The 16,952-nt window shown below is 35.8% G+C and overlaps 1 protein-coding gene across 5 annotated transcripts in view; it reads right to left on the bottom strand.

Annotated features, from left to right (window-relative positions):
- LOC6034954 (alpha-mannosidase 2) overlaps positions 1-16,952 on the bottom strand; it is a 213,071-nt gene that overhangs the window by 81,028 nt on the left and 115,091 nt on the right. For all 5 annotated transcript variants that reach the window (XM_038265543.1, XM_038265492.1, XM_038265637.1 and 2 more), the window contains one exon: positions 7,300-7,329. The gene's annotated coding sequence lies outside the window, so the exon portion shown is untranslated. The remainder of the gene's footprint in view (positions 1-7,299; positions 7,330-16,952) is intronic.

Genomic DNA, 16,952 nt, shown 5'->3' with positions numbered 1-16,952 from the left:
CATAATGGACATTTGGCATAACGGGTTTTCAAGAAGGACGTTTGGCATAATGGACGTTTGGCATAATAGACATCAGGGACGTTTGGCATAATGGACATTTGGCAATAATGGACATTTGGCATAACTCGTTCCAAAACAATCAAGGACGTTTGGCATAATGGACATTTGACATAAGAAACGTTTGGCGTAATGGACGTTGGGCATAATTATTACTTGATTATTTTTGTTTTATTTGTCCCCAATAGTAAATAGTTTCCTTTTTGAATAATTCACAATAAATCTTTTTAATGAAATTTTGATATTTTTATTGAAAGTTTTGCTTAAAAAAGGAAATATCCATTGTTAGCTTTACATTTTTCCACAATCAATATAATTAGCAATGATTTTTTTTAAAATAAAATTTTCTCTTCTTTTATATGAAATTCAACTTAAAGATGAAAAAACCTCTTCAAATCTTTGACAATTAAACTGTTATAATGTAATTTTCCCTTCTTTTGATCATAATTTAACTTGAAGAAGGAAAAATCTCTAAATAAATTCACATGTTTCCCTTATTTTTTTTCGAATTCAATCTAAATAACCCAGAACTGGACAGCACTCGTCCGACAAGAGAGTAGCGGTAAGATTTACAGACACAGAGAACACAGTTGTAGATGACCGATAAAATTATGCCATCGAGTCCATTTCAAGGAAAAGTTCATCCATCAAAACAAAATGTGTAGTCTACGGGAATCGAACCAGGGACCTTTAATAGAATAACTCAATGACTAAACAGCCTTGGCCACCACAGCTTGGTGACACAAGGGAAGTCAGATGTCGATGTATGACTCTTGTTGCAGATTTAATGTTTTTATTAATTAATGAAATTGATTGTTTTGCAGGTGTGAGTTGGTAACATTATTCTATCGAGTTTAGCATTGAGCTCTCTATAAATGTTGATGGAACTATAATCTCAACCCTGTATTTTGGGTGAAGGGATGTCGATTTAGCCTTTCTTTAAATATTTTGCAATAATGTTTTTCTATGCAATTTTCCCATCTTTTTTCTATTCAACTTGAAGAAGGGAGATTCTCTTACAGATGTTCTCTTTAAACATTTCTATCATTTTTGCACATTTTTTGTCTGTTGCTTTATTTTTTGCAATAAAGTTGTTTATACAATTTTCCCTTCTTGTATAAAGTCAAAACTTATCTTAAAGAAGTGACAATTGTTAAAAAAATAATTGCTAATTAAATAGATTTTTTGAATAGAGGTAGGTGAAAAACATGAAAATAATGCGATTTTCAAACATATAAAGAGTGGCAAAATGTGAATCTTTGAAGAGACTTTTCCTGCTATAAGTTGATTTTATATACAAGAAGGGAACAAACTCAATTGTCAAATATTTCAAAAGTATTTTTTTAGAGATTTTCCCTTCTAAAAGTTGAATTTAAAATAAAAGAAAGTTTCATACTTTCATAACTCATTTGTAACATATTTAAAGAAAAAAAATGCACATCCCTAATTTAGGTTGAATATTAAAGAAGGTAAAATTGCATAAAAAACAATAATTGCAAAATATTGACCAAAATACACAAACTGAGCATCTTTTGAGAGATTATGCCTTCTTTTCGTTTTAAAAAAAGGAGAGAAAATTGCTTTAAAAATTTTAATTGCATTTCTTCAAAGAAGAGCAAAATGTACATACATTCTTTTGGTTGAATTCAAAAAAGGAGGGAAAATAGTATAAAATCTTTATTGCAAAATCTCTTTGTTTATTGAATTTAAAATAAAAGAAGGAAAAATTTAATACAACAAATTAGCTGCAAAGTATTTCAATTGGAGAAAAATCTTAATATTGTTTAGACTTTTTCAAAAAAAAAAAATAAAAAAATATGAAAAAAAAAATGCATTTAAAGCTTTATTAAGAAATACTCCAAAAAGGGGAAAAATCACATAAAAAAATCTTTTAAAGTAAAATTATCTGTTTAGAAAATAGGAAAAAAGCTATAAGTTATTATTCTTTACAAAAAATAAATACTAATTTAACAAAACAAAAAATGCTACAATAATTATGCCAAACGTCCATTATGCTAAACGTCCATTATGCCAAACGTCCTTGATGGTTTTTGAACGAGTTATGCCAAACGTCCATTATGCCAAATGTCCATTATGCCAAACGTCCTTCTTGAAAACCCGTTATGCCAAATGTCCATTACACTGAAAATATGCCACACTTTTTATTCAAGTGCCCAAACACTTGAATGATTGAATAAAGTCACATCGTAGATCTAATTGGTTTGTGTTTCAACATCAATCCAAACCACTATCAAATGCAAGTGTTTGGGCGGTTGACTTTTTGGTATTTTTTGACATGTTATTTTCATTCGGGTGGCTCAAGCTTTTCAATTGTTTTGCTCATGAATTTGTCCCACCTTCTTGAACTATTCAAAGTAATGAGCAAAACACTTGAAAATGATCTTAAGATCTACCCAAAACAGGCACTATTCAAAGTCAACGTGATTATCCACATGAATTTAATGTGTTTCACTGATTGATTTTTGCGCGACATTCATCGATGGCTAGAAGCGAGGCAAGAACCAATAGCACAAAAAACACTCACGTATTCAACTGGCCGGCCGGCGCAGTGGTAGCGTGCACGACTAGCAAGCGAGAACCTGTAAATCGCTTGCACGTACTTTTTTTTTTCAACGCCATTTAAAATTCAAGTGTTTGGCTATTGACATTATTTCATGGCCAATCACCGAAATTTCAAGTGTTTTGCGATTGATATTTGAGTGCTCTGTACAGCAGGGCCAGATCATGTGTAGAACACTTCGTTGAGCTGTGTAAGTTTTGCTCAGTGTATGCCAAACGTCCTTCTTGAAAACCCGTTATGTCAAATGTCCATTATGCCAAATGGGGTACACCCCATTGAAAGTATCAATTGTGCAATGTTTGGATTCTTAAAACTTTTAAGATGGGGTTTCAAATTAATGTTAAACAATTTGAGTTGAGATAATTAATGTAACAGTCAATTATACTACGTCAAAGGGGTTAGATTAGGCTGGAGAGGTGAATTTGGGCCAACGTGTTTTTAAAAAGTTTAGCCAATAGCTCTTAATTAGAGGGTTTCCTGAGAATCGAGAGTTAAATTCGGGATCAAAGAGCTTTATTGATTTTCGAGAATGTTTTATGTAACATTTCCAAAAATGGTAAACATGCATTTACAGGATTTTGAGAAATTATATGAATTTACCTTATAAAATAATCGAACTTAAAGTGCCATGCTTCTCCATCGATATATTCTTAACTTTTGGCAAGTCCGGTGGGGTGTTGGTTAGCGTGGTAGCCTCTCACCCCAGTAAGGCCTGGGTTGAATCTCAGACAGACCCGGTGGCAATTTTCGAGACGAGATTTGCCTGATCACGCCTTCTATCGGATGGGGAAGTTAAACGTCGGTTCATTTGCGTAAAAGAGGTTTTGGGTGATTCACACCACATAACCTTTGGACGCCTAGAAATTAGAAGAAACTTGCAACAGAGACCACTAAAGTCCCGGGGTCGTTAAAGTGGATGGATTTTACATTTTGTTCGAGACGCATGGTTTTTTATGTCCGAATAATGTATCAAAATCCGGTTATTTTTTTGTATAGATCTCATCACAGAATTCTGCTAAAATGTTGGGGTATAAAACGCAAAACATCAAGAAAATCATTTTTTCAGCTTTGAGCTGTTTGGTCCCCAAACATTCAAATCACCAAATGTTTTGTACATTTGATCAGTGAGTGAATTCTGCTACGTCTCAGTTTTTTTATATGAAGCCCATATTCTAGCCTTATTTTGAGGGCTAAAATTGGTTAAGCCGTTTAGGATACATAATTTTATGAAAAATGAGGTTTTCGAACGTAATTTTTCGTACCACCCTATTTCGCCAAACAAACAAAACACACAGGTTTAATAATGTTGGCCAAATTTGAGTCGAATCGGAGCACATTCGCTCTGGACCATGCTGGTTTGACGTGGAATCGCTAGCCAGAGAGTAACGGAGTACCAAATCATCCTAGCATGGTACTCCCAACGAATAAACCAAGTCTCGAAGCGCATGGTGGTTTGTCCTCACGCTTCTTTCTCCCCTGTCGATTCAGAAATGTGTTGTTTGCACACTCCGTGCTCAAACTCAACCCACTTCAACGAATCATATATATGCGATACAACTTTAAGCAGTAGGCCTGGCCGCTTAAACGTCTGTGATGTTTCAATGCATTCTAATGCAATGGCGCACTACAAATGTAAGTAAATGACGAGGAGAGTGCTAGGCGTAATCTAACCTAAGACACTCGCCAGGATCCCTTCGAAAGATTGGCAGCGCTAGGGTTTGATTAGATTAGATTAAAATCGCTGAATTTTCGAACGACCCCTAATTCATCGTCGCATCGTTAAAGTTTTATTCGAATTTAGACTGCAAAATGCCTAATTCCTGGTTAGCTATTTGTCGGACATATTTCTTTAAGCAAATCATTCAAATCTGAATCAGAATACATTCATACAAATGGAGATTTCCAAAAAAAGTGTTCACGTGGTTTATGGATGTCCCTAGGGGACATTTGAGCAATCTTTGCTGAGAAAATCTCGCTCATAGAACAAATCATGCCATTGTGGCAGCTGTCTTAATTTGAGGTTCATATTTAGCCAAAAATTACCTCTCAAAAAATCAAGCTTTTAGGAAATATATTTTTTGAAATTGCTCGAATCAAAATATTGTAGTTTGTAAATAAGATGGCATGATTTATCATATCTTTGCATTTTAACATCATTTCAGTTTCATTTGAAGCAACCAATTTGTTGGGATAACAACAAATCACTAGGTCTATTCCCGTACTGCAGAATTCTGCAATTCTGCACAAAAACGGCAGCAGAGCGTTTCCGTACTTTTCTGAAACAAAAGTAACTTTTCTCTCAGGTAGAACTTCTGCAGTGAGAGAGGTAGAAGTTGCAGCAAAACCGTTCCCGTACTTTTCTGCAAGCTCTCTCTTCTCTTTCTTGTTGAAAAGTTACTGCAATTTGGTGTGATGGATGTTGAGTACACGCTTACATAAAAGTTGCAAGTTGGGTGAAATTATGCATTTTATTATTAGTTGCAATAAATTTAGTAGTTTTTTTGAAGGGACGTTTGTATATTTTGAATTAATGGATTTTTGGGGTAGTTTTTTTAAATGTCTGTTTTTATTGAGAACGATTTCAGGCTTAGTTCATTATCTTATAGCGATTTTTTGAGTGTTAATATTTTAACTTGACAAAAAAAAGATAACTAAAGTCAGTATTACAGCACGGCTAATACCTCAACCAAAAAAATGTATTATACAAACAAACTGTTTTAAAAAACTTGTAAAAGACACATTTCTTTGTGTGTAATAATTTCAAATAAATATTTGTTTAGGAATAATTTTTGATCTTCAATTGTTTTTGAATAGGCTAAATATGTGTGTTTAAATAATAAGTAAATTTAATTGGCAAATAATACATTGTACCTTAAACGGTACTACCAATTTGTATTCTTATATGAACCAAAAAATTCGATGTAGTTTTGTCGAATTCTTCTATTTTAAGAAATTTAAATTCTAAAATTCGGAAATTTTTAAATGCTGCCATCTTGAATCATAAAAAGTACAATTTTTATTGGAGTCATATTTTAGGTTATAAGCTCAGATTAGAGGTTTTAGAGGTTGGAAATTTTGACAAGTTCTTCGGAAAATAGAGTACTAATCTCGGTACTAACTGTTTCTATTTTTTGAATATTTGAATTTTAAAATTTTTGATTCACAGAATTTTAAAACTTTACTTATTTTTGAAATTTTTTAGTATCTTTAATTTTCTTTTAATTGTAGCTTTTGAATTTTTGGTGTTCTGAACTCTGAAGTATTCAAACTTTTGATTTTTTTATTTAGAATTTCAAAATATAAGAATACTTAAGTTTAGGAACTTTTAAGTTGAAACCCTTTATTTTTGTTTTATTTTGAATTTTTAAAATTATGATTTTTTTTGATATTTCAAACATTTTGATATATTTAATTTTTAATTATTTGTATTTTTCAAGCTTTGAACGAGGCTTTGAATTTGTGTTTTATTTATTTTTCTGATATAAATAAGAGGATTTTTAAATTTCTCAGATATCAGATTTTTTTTAAGTTTCTCAATTTGAAAATATAAGTTTTTTTTTTGTAAATATTTTTAATCATGAATTTCTAAAAGTCAATGTCTATGTGTAAAACGTACCTGCATCTCTCACTATTTTTTACCTAATGTAAAAGTTTTGAATAATTTCTAATGTATAATTTCATCCTAAGCATAATTAATTTCTAGTTACCAAATAAATGGTACATGCTTGATCTTTCAAATAAAATTTTGAGTTGAATAAAAAATAATGCCCCCGTTCTAGAGGTAAACTCCTTTCAATTATTATTTTTCTCAATCCCTTTATTTGAATGTTTTGAAATAATTATAAAACCTTAAGACCCAGTTTGAGTAAATCTACTCAACTGTGTACAATATTGCAGAAAAAGTACTGGAACGCGCTACCAAAAAAAAGAGAGAGATGAAGAGAGCGAGCTGAAAAGTACGGGAACGTGCTGCAAAAAAGTGACTTATGCTGGCTGCAGAATTCTGCAATTCTGCAAGTACGGGAATAGACCTACTATTAAGGCGGGATAGTTTTGACTTTTAAATTTCGATTCAAAACAATATGAAACTTCGCGCTAATGAGCTATTAAAAGAGGTGAGAAATATGGCTGCTGAAAACAAAAATGGACCTTCGTCGTCATCTGCCAGATGATAGGTGAACCATCAGAGATTCGCCAGCAGCAACAAATTTCAACGATATCTGGCGCGTGTCCAAAGTAAATGACGCCACAACCTGGCCAATATGCTACGCTGCCGTCGAGATTTCCTGGGGGGTCATTCCCGTGCTACGTCACACTGGTAGCTCCAAATGAGTTTGCTTGTAAATTCTACGACGTTTAGGGAAGACCCCCCGCAAGGGGCAAGCAGTGACGGTGCGCCCGCCCCGTGATGAATTAGCGATATTTATCATTGTGAAAATGCTGTTTCTATTTCCGTTGGTCCCTTTTCAACCTGGGCCCAATGGTAGAAGAAGCAGCAGAGGGGCAGTCCGCGAAGGGATAATTACAATTGCAGTGACGTCAATGTTCTAGCGAGACCAGCATCTTCTTCATCGGCAACGCAGGTTCTATTTTTGCGTTCGCAAGCATTCGCAAATAAGCGTTGTTTGCACTTTTGGTGTTTATTTAGGGCACACACTTACCTTTTGCATGCGCTTGACGAACGTTCGCATCTGGAAATAGAAAAGACAACGAAATTAGACGAATGTTGAATTATGGAATTTGCACAGCGAATGAGAATGCTACCACTTTTGCAGTTAATTTGAATTATTTTTTTGTGCTTTTCTAAAGCTTCAAGCTTGCAGTTCGTAAAGAATGTCTCTTGGAAGAAAATTTATCTTTATTGCTTTCCTCGGTAAGAATAGCTGAGAGTAAGGATTATACAAGTTGAAAATAATCAGGATACAGCCAGTTGCTATTGAACAGGATATCTAATTTAAACTAAGAGTATTTCTAATGTCAACCAATAAATATCTTGAGTGTCCTTTGCAACGTTTGATGAAATTACAAATCATTTTCTTATATTGTTATATGACTATAATTATATGATCCAGGTTGTCGATTATGGACACCTACCCTAGTTGAAAAGCTTATTGATTTTTTTCAAGCGCCTGAGTCTGCCAGTTTCATCGAGGACCCCACGAAATGCTGTATGGCAATAGCAATAGTAATTATTCTTGAAAACGTTCTCACTTTGGTTCGAGAAAGCCAACAGAAAACAAAAGCCGGACTTGCAAACCCTAACCTCCTTTGAAATGCAGTTTCATCAAGCTTCCAGAATGGGTACTATTTCAAAGCCAGAGACGACACTTTCATTAAAATTGTATTTTCCAAACGACATTTGCCATACAAAAAAAAAAAAGAAGTAAAAAAAAAACTGTTCCCATTCATTGTTGGAGGTTCCATTCTCTATGCAGGCCATGTTTGCAGAAGCTGGTGGAGAGAGCAAATTGCTCATTGTTTGCGTAAAAGTCAACCTGAACGACATCGTTGTCGAGGGAATAAATTAGACGCATTTGAAAGTCTGATGTCTGATGTGCACAAGTTGTAGGTCAAAATGCTGAATGTTCTCGAATTGAGTTTGCTCCGAATCTTATGCAGCGCACAGAAGCTATCAAGAGAGCTTAACTTGTTGTTCCTCAAAAGGAATCGAATAATGACTCGCTAGAGGTTTTCAAGAATTTAAACTACTTTGTTTCTAAAAATAAGAGATAACTTTTGGAGAAAGGCAAACTTTCAAAGCATGACCCTCTTCAGCAAAAGGGAGAGGATACATTCTTATGCACACACCGGTTCGTGATGTTTGGATTCTTGAGCCAGAAAACCGCATGAAAAAGGACTTTTTTTGGGTTGAGTGCTTTTAGGAAGAGGAGTTTGCTTAGCTTGACATAAAATGACAAGTTTTGATACACCCAAAGAAAGCTGCCGTCAAAGGATGTTCAAGGGATCATCAAATTTCACAACTACCGTTAGCAGGGCCGGGACCGTGGTGTAGGGGTAAGCGTGGTTGCCTCTCACCCAGTCGGCCTGGGTTTGATCTCAGAAGGTCCCGGTGGCAAATTTTGAGACGAGATTTGTCTGATCACGCCTTCCGTCGGACAGGAAAGTAAATGTTGGCCCCGGACTAACCTAAAAAGGTTAGGTCGTTAGCTCAGTCCAGGTGTAGGAGTCGTCTCCCTGGGTCCTGTCTCGGTGGAGTCGCTGGTAGACAGTTGGACTCACAATCCAAAGGTCGTCAGTTCGAATCCCGGGGTGGATGGAAACTTAGGTGTAAAAGTGGTTTGCAATTGCCTCAACAATCAAGCCTTTGAACACCTAGTTTCGAGTAGGAATCTCGCAATCGAGAACGCCAAGGCAATGCTGTAGAGCGAATAATTTGATTTCGTTAGCAGGGGTGATTTCGGTCATACAAAATTGACGAAATTTGTATGATTCAATCCCACTCAAAATTTATATCACTTCTGCCGATGGTACACTAATTGTAGAGTTATGTTGAAAAATACTATAAATAATCAATTATGGTAATTTGGTTTAATATGAGGAATGGGAATACTAAATTATTTTTCAAAATCTCAGGTCTCTGTTCATAAATTTTCTCAGGATCATTACTAACCTATGTACAATGATTGATTCTAGGTGATTCTATGATAAAACGTTCATCTTCCGAAAAAATCACGACTCAAGTTATAAGGAGTGACACCAGATGGCTGGGAAAGTGCCACCCGCGGAGCGCTTTTTGGGAAATAAGACTGCCTCAAACTATCATATGCAGATGATATGCGCGGGATGATGGCTTTTGATGGGATTTTCTCGTTCGTCGAAGTGAGCACAAGACAAATGGAAAATGTATTTCGAGGCTGTTTTTTGTGTGTGTAGATGATGTTGATGTAGACATGATGAGCTTTGAATGATCGATCATTTTTTTGCAACGATTTCTTTAAATATTTCAAATTGTTTTATTTATGTAAAACATGCGAACGTTGAAATTGCAAATTAACTTCAATTACCTCTCAAACGTTTGCTCTCGCGAGGATAAGATTGAGTTTTATGACCTAAGAACGGACTCAATGCATACCCATTGGGACCAAAATTGGCAGCATAATTTTCCGCCGGCAAAAAGGCACAAACAGCCATAAAAGCCCCATTAGCTCAGCGAGCATGGTTCGTACACTGGCCGTACTTGTGGTAGTCAACCAAACCAGCAGCGGTCCGTGTTCCGGAGATTTCGCCACAAAGGCAAAAGTTTGATCTTCTGCTCTGTGTGCTCTGCTTTTTGGTGGAATTACGTGATACTCATCCATTATTAATCTGATTTTTATTTCGCTGGTCCCTCACCACCCCCAGCAGCACCTCCACCCACGCGGTTCAGCTGACCATATGTGATGTGGGTTTATCGCGGAATTTAGGTTTAGGTGGTAGGATTGTGAGTTTATGGATGTTGAGGGGTGGGAGATGATCCTGAATACTTTTTTGGGCGTTCTCCACTGATACGGATCAAATCTGGGGCATTAGGAAAACTTGCATTGCACTTTTTAGGTTGAAGGCTCTTTATGTACAGTATAATGTGCTTTAGTTTGAAAACATAGGTAAATTTTGATCAGATTTGGAACATCTTTCATTGGGTCTCATAATTGTAGAAATATGTTGCTGTACGATTTTTCGAACGATTAAAATAGTTTTTTTTGATCCTGAATTAGATATCGATTTACTGAACACTCGAGCGTCCCAAGTCTTGCAATTTTTGATAAATATTGTATGTGGAAACATTTCCAGATATGTCGATTCATGCCAACATTAAAATTGCAGAAATAATTTAAACTAAATAACTGTTCTTTTTTTTAACGATTTATGTTAGATTATGGGTAGCAACAGATTACTGGATAAAATATGTTTTTATTTTTTTAATCCTGTAAGTTTAAGTATTTTCATCAAAATCTCTACATCCAAACAATTCACATGAATCTTTTCCCTACCTCATCCCATCGCAAACAGTGTCGTGAGACTAGAGCGTCGAATTTCCCGTCCCGGGAAAAAAACTCCCTGGAATTCTTATTACAATTCAAGTAACTTTTTTAAAGAATAATTGGATATCGAATAAAGTATACATAAACCCTTCACCGCCAAAGCGAAATTGAGATTTTGTTACAAGAAGAATTACTTCAATTCGATCAAAAAATTTAAATTTTATGTAAAAGAATTATGGAGCACTGGTGCAACAATGGAGATATGAGACGCGGGTTCGATTCCCGCCTTATCCACTGAGCTTCTATCGGATGGTGAAGTAAAACGTCGGTCCCGGTTTCTCCTGTCTCGTCAGAGGCGCTGGAGCAGAAATCCCACGTTAGAGGAAGGCCATGCCCCGGGGGGCGTAGTGCCAATAGTTTCGTTTTGGTGCAACAATGGATGTTAGAAGGTTTAACATAAAAAAGGTAGAGGGATGATGCCAATTTATCTTAGAATTTAAATCATGTTTTCGTTCTATGAAAAAACATTTAACAAAAGTCAATTATAAACTTGAAAACCATGTGGAAAAAAACATAACAAAATCATTTAAAAACTACTTTGTATTGTTTAAGAGGTGCCCGAAAATACAAACATAGTTTAAAAACTTGCTCCTAATATGTTAAAATATTGAGTTGTTTGATGTAATACAAACACGAGAAGTTTAATTTTTAAGGAAAATCTAAAAAGCGCAACCATTTTGTTCAAGAGTTGAAACCAGTATAACTTGGCTTAGAAAAGTTATTTGATATAAAAAAAAATAATTTCTAAATGATTTTATTCGATTCAACATAATGTATAAAACTATACACTCTTAAACAGGTCACAGAGGCAAGTTAAAAAAAAAAAAAAAATTGTGGAGTATGGGTTCATTTTACTAACTGTTCTGAAACTTTGATGAAAAAATCTTGTCAACAAAAGATATCAGAGATCATTTTTTTTATTTATTACACGATTTGAGCTTATAAAATTAGAAAAAATAGACATTTTCTTGTAGTTGCATGAGTTAGTTGATCTTAACACTTATTTTAACCATTAGTGTCGCGTTCCTATTCAACTTTGATGCAAAATATGATTCAGATCCAAGATTAGAACCATTTTCAATAAATTTAAAATTTCGCGGGATTTCCCGGGAAATTGGTAGAAAATTTCCCGTTTCCCGGGAAATTTGTACCCCCGGGAAATTGGTCGCTCTACGCGAGACCTTCAAGTTGTAAAGGGTAAGGCCGTTTCAAAGACGCTAGTGACGCAAATGAGAGAATAGTTTGCACAGCATGAAAACATCCCGAGAGCTGGTAAACTTCGTGCTTGCCAGTTCATTAGGGAACATAACTTTTTTAGACAAGAATGCGTCCCTGTCATTCGAGTGAAAGGGATACACTATTGTTTACAAAAGTTATGTGCCATTTTGAAATGTTAGGCTCCACTTCGTCACGAGACTCACGAATCACGAAAATGAGCGAAGCATCAGGCAGTTCATGCGTGCTGAGTTAAGAAGACACGACACCTGGAAAGCGCACGCACACTGGAAAAAATGTTCAATTTCTAATTTCTCAATAGGGTCCTAAAGCTCTATGTATTTTTTTATATACAACGGTAAAAACACGATTGAAAACTTTTCGTGATAACTTTTTTGCTTTTTAAATCAAATAATAAATTGACAAGACAACATTTTTTCGATGGATCTACTATGGTCCCCTTGGAACGGGCTGTCAAGTAGAAACATTTCTGTCAAGAAGGCCGCGAAGTTATTTTTTTTAAATTGGTTTAAAAATCCATTTTAAATCTTATGAAGTCGTACAAAGAGTCATTGTACTCCCAAAAATAAGCTGTGAACAAAAATATCATTTTAGGACCCAATTGATGTTGATTTAGTTTGTTTAAGATTATTTATAAGCCAGGTAAAAATAACTACTATAAACATAACTTGTTGTGTGATAGCAAAGAATACCAAATACAAAAATAACCATTCTGTTAAGGCGAAAATAGCACACACTCAAGTGTAGGTTTAGTTTAATAGATGACTTTTTTTCTCAAAATGCTAAAAATTGAAATGTGTGCTGCTCTCACAGCAAATTTACAAACGCAATTTACTTCATGGTATTCGGTACTGATTTCCGAGTTCCATTCGTCAACCCAAGCAATCCTCTGTCTAAAAGCACACACCTGTGTACTGCCCCCAAGGGAGCGCTCGTTCCCTTAACTCGAAAATAAGACACTATTTTTAGACCCTTCCTACAATTCCTAACGGTCGAGCACGCACGTTTACCAGGGTTTTGTTGTTTTATTTTATCTTTTTCCATCATCAAAAATTTAACAGCAAATCCAAACGAGTGTTGGCGCTCGCGACTATGTGTGTGTTTTTGTGTTTGAATTGGAGAAAAAAAGGTGCTCCAAAATGAAACCATTTTCCACCGTGGGTGTCCACTTGAGGGAGAGGGGAAAATGGAGGGGAGGACATGCAGCCAAGTTGAAAATAAGGTTTTGGAAAATTGACGGCCACCGCGTTATAAACATCGTATAGATCTCGTTTCGTGTCGTCAAAGAGTGTGTGCTGCACACACACACACAAACACACGTGCACACTCTTTTACAAACATCCAACGAGTAGACGTCATATTTTATTTAGGCGCACTCACGTGAGTAGCACCGAAAGCCGATTTATTACTTAATGGCAGTTTTCCGTTCTAACCCCCGACCCCGGCCCACTCCCTCCCACCACGTGTTTGTTTGGCGTCGCGACGCCAATCGACGTCAGACGACGCCCGCCGTCGTCATCGTCGTCGTTCGTCGTAGGCAGTGTATAGATTAATGACCTGTGAGGGGGATAGAACTTGACGAGATTTTGTGATGGATTTATCCACGTTTTTTTCCATTTTTGATGGTTCTTTTCAAGTTTTTTTCACGGGTCGATCACGGAGTTTATCACCAGTTCAATGATTGGAAAGACATTTTTTTGAAAGAATGTTGCAAAACTAAAATACTACCATTATTTTTTAAGTGACCTAGTTCTACAGTATGTAAAAAAAGTATTTACACCCCTTGGGCACTATGCACATTTTGTGATGAAACATGTAACAACTTAAAGTTTGACAGAAACCTAGTACTACGTTTTGTTCAGAAACTCATGCCAAACATTATGCAACAAAAAGCTCATGAAAAGATGATTGCTATAAAAAGTTATATAACAAATACTATTACAAAAATCAAAAAGGTGCAAAAAAAGTTTGTACACCTTTCGAAAAATTAACATAAATAATGTTATTTGTTGACAAATCACCATATATCCAGTCTCCCAACTCCAAATAGGCATCCTTGACTGATTAAAAAAATAATTTGGATTGAATATAATGTTTACTAACTACTTAGTATAAAAGTTTATATAACTCTGGAAATTCTATATAAAATTTATCTGAACTTAATTTTGCAAACTTTTAATTCAACTAAATGTCAATATATTACCATAGAATTGCTAAATAAACATGTTGGAGTGGGTGTAACACCGTTTGGGGGTTTTTGTATCGCTAGAATAGATTTTTCGTTGGAATTTCGTACCAACCCGGAATTACGTCGTAGTAAAATCCGTCGGCATCCGAACCGGTCCACGATTTACAAGTCAACCTATGTGGAATCGGAAAGGGCATAAAATGTCCGATCTTTTGATACCCATACATCTAGGTTTTCTTTAAAACCTACGTTTTGAAAGTCCAGTGCGCGGTCCGATTGATCCACACGGGCGGGACAAAAACTAGAAGACGACGTCAAAATGATGCAAGAATTCTACCTTTCAAGATAAATTCGTAGATTTTAATGATTTCAGCCCGCTTATTTTTCTTCATTTATATTTCCGATGGAACCAAAAAGAAGAAATCAATGCATAATTTTAAATGCATTCAACTTTACATACCACATTTCCACTACCTTCATCCTGAAATCCCGTGAGCCATCGGCGATCGATTTTCACCGCCCATTAATTCTTCCATCTTTTGTTTTGTTATACACTTTGCCGCATGTGGCCCCTCTCAGCAACACCGGTGGTCCCAACGCCTGTAAATAAAATAGAGCAAGTAACTTGGCATTACGTGGCCCATTTTCTGTGCTCGGCTTTCCTTGCAGCAACTTTAGGTTCGAAAAAGAGTAGAGATGAAATTCCATGTCCCAGGTGAGAAAAGGCAATGCGAAACAACTGATGCTTGTTCCTTTGTTTGTTGAGAATGCAAGAATGTTTTTTTTTTTGAAAAAAAAAAAAAAAAACCGAAAAATGTTCATGAATATAATTTAACTTAAACGTGGAAATGTACTTGTTTAGTGAATTCTGGGACAAAAATATTTTTCATACAAAAAAGACTTTTTTAAATCGCTAATAACTTTATAAGATCGAGTTTTACAGCTTTGGTATGTAGCACAAAGTTGTAGAACATAAAATTTTGGATTGGATTGGATTTTCCATGCATTTTTTTCGATTTTTGTTGACCAATTTTGCTCATATTTGGCCGAGAGTCTTAAAAGGATTTTTTTGGTTTTTTTTTTTGAAATTAAATATGTCTTTATTGACTTTAACATTCTTATAATAATTACATTTCTTTCATGATAAGTGGTATGGCCTAATGCTCTTCATCTTTGTTGTATTTTTCGTTTTATTATTAACTGATCACATTTATTTATTTGCTTCAAATTGTTTTACATTATTGCATTGAATTGTATACATTTGGGTAAAAAGAAAAAAAAAATCACTTCAATAACTAATCCTAACCTAAAACTAAAACAAAAACAAAACAAAAATAAATCCATTGAAATATTCAAAATCACTAGAACGAGTAAACTACGAACTGTAATTTAAGATGAATGCTCCAAGAGTTCTTACTTGTTCCTGGCGAGTTTTGCACCCACGCAAAGTTGTTGTCATCTCGGCTAATCGAATAATAGCATCATTAGTGCGCTGGAAGTGGGGACGCGAAATCGTGATTATGCAGGTTATTTTTTTTTGTGTGCTTTTGTGTCGCTATTCGTATGGAGTAAGTGATTGTGGTGATCGAATAATAGCATGACTTACTGAATTATTTGTGTCTTGAGCGTAATTTTCGTTGAGTAATTGGTGTTTTTTCGTGATTTTTTTTGTGATTTTTTTTTGAGATCTTAATTAATTGTTTTGTGATTTTCAAAGCCCTTCCTATATCATCGTTGATCGGAAGGCACGGCGTCGGGTAAATTGTGTATAATGTTTTGAATAAGGTTTTATTTTTAATGGTGAAAAAACCATTTCTATTTAATGATCGAAAGACGCACTGACATTTTGGATTAATTTATAGTGGAGTGAAATAATTGTGTGTGAGTGACTTTGTGTGTTAACCAAAAAGACCTTCCCATAGCATCGTTGCTCGGAAGGCTCGCCGACGGGTCTGTTATGGAAGTCCTCCCCATAGCATCGTAGCTCGGGAGGCATCGAAAAGCCAATACCTTATCCTACTAACCCAAAAATAATAATCACGTGATGCTTGAAGGAGATGCTGTGGATTCAACGGTCTCAAGCGGTATCAACAAGTATATAGCGAAAAACTGTGTGCTTGATGAGTCTGCAACTTCAACTATCGGATTAACATTCCTCCCTTTCGTTGAACTGCAGGCTTCTTGGGAGGGCGCCGGTATTGACTAATAAAGTAGGGATCTTCAGAGGTTAAACAGTGAACGGATGGTTGGTTCCCACTGATCATTTTTAATTCATTGTTTAACTTCAGCTGATCTGTCAATAACGGAGTAGCAGCTCATTGCTAGTCAACCATGCTCATGCTCATGCTCATCTCGATGAAAATGTTCAAAAGTTCTTGTGGAGAAAACAGGCCACTGCTGTCTTCATCTGTTGATGTTAGTTGGTTTTCCCTCGGTTGCTGACTGAAGCCTGGAGGTGTTGTATGCTCTGCAACTCTTTGCCACTGATTTAACGGCAATGGCTGCAGATTTGGAACCACTCGAACAGATCCCGCTCCAGGTGACGCCAAAGCAGGAAAATCCACGTCCGTGAAAGTTGGTGGTGTTTTGCGACGATTTGGTTGGTGCCTCGTCGTCGCTTGCTGCCGAATTTTCACAAACTCAGCACGTTTTGGGCAGCTTCGATTCTTGGTAGAATGGTCGCCGCCACAATTGAAGCATTTCGCTTCGATGTTCTCGATGATTGTTTCGCAAGCTTGAGTTTTGTGCTCACCTCCGCAGGTTGCACAACGACTCTTGATGAAACAGTTCCTTCCACCATGCCCAAACTGCAAACAGTTCGAACACTGTGTCACGTCACGGTGCACTG

Source organism: Culex quinquefasciatus, chromosome 1 (assembly GCF_015732765.1).
Source record: "Culex quinquefasciatus strain JHB chromosome 1, VPISU_Cqui_1.0_pri_paternal, whole genome shotgun sequence".
Taxonomy (NCBI): domain Eukaryota; kingdom Metazoa; phylum Arthropoda; class Insecta; order Diptera; family Culicidae; genus Culex; species Culex quinquefasciatus.
This window is presented reverse-complemented; position numbering and strand designations above follow the sequence as displayed.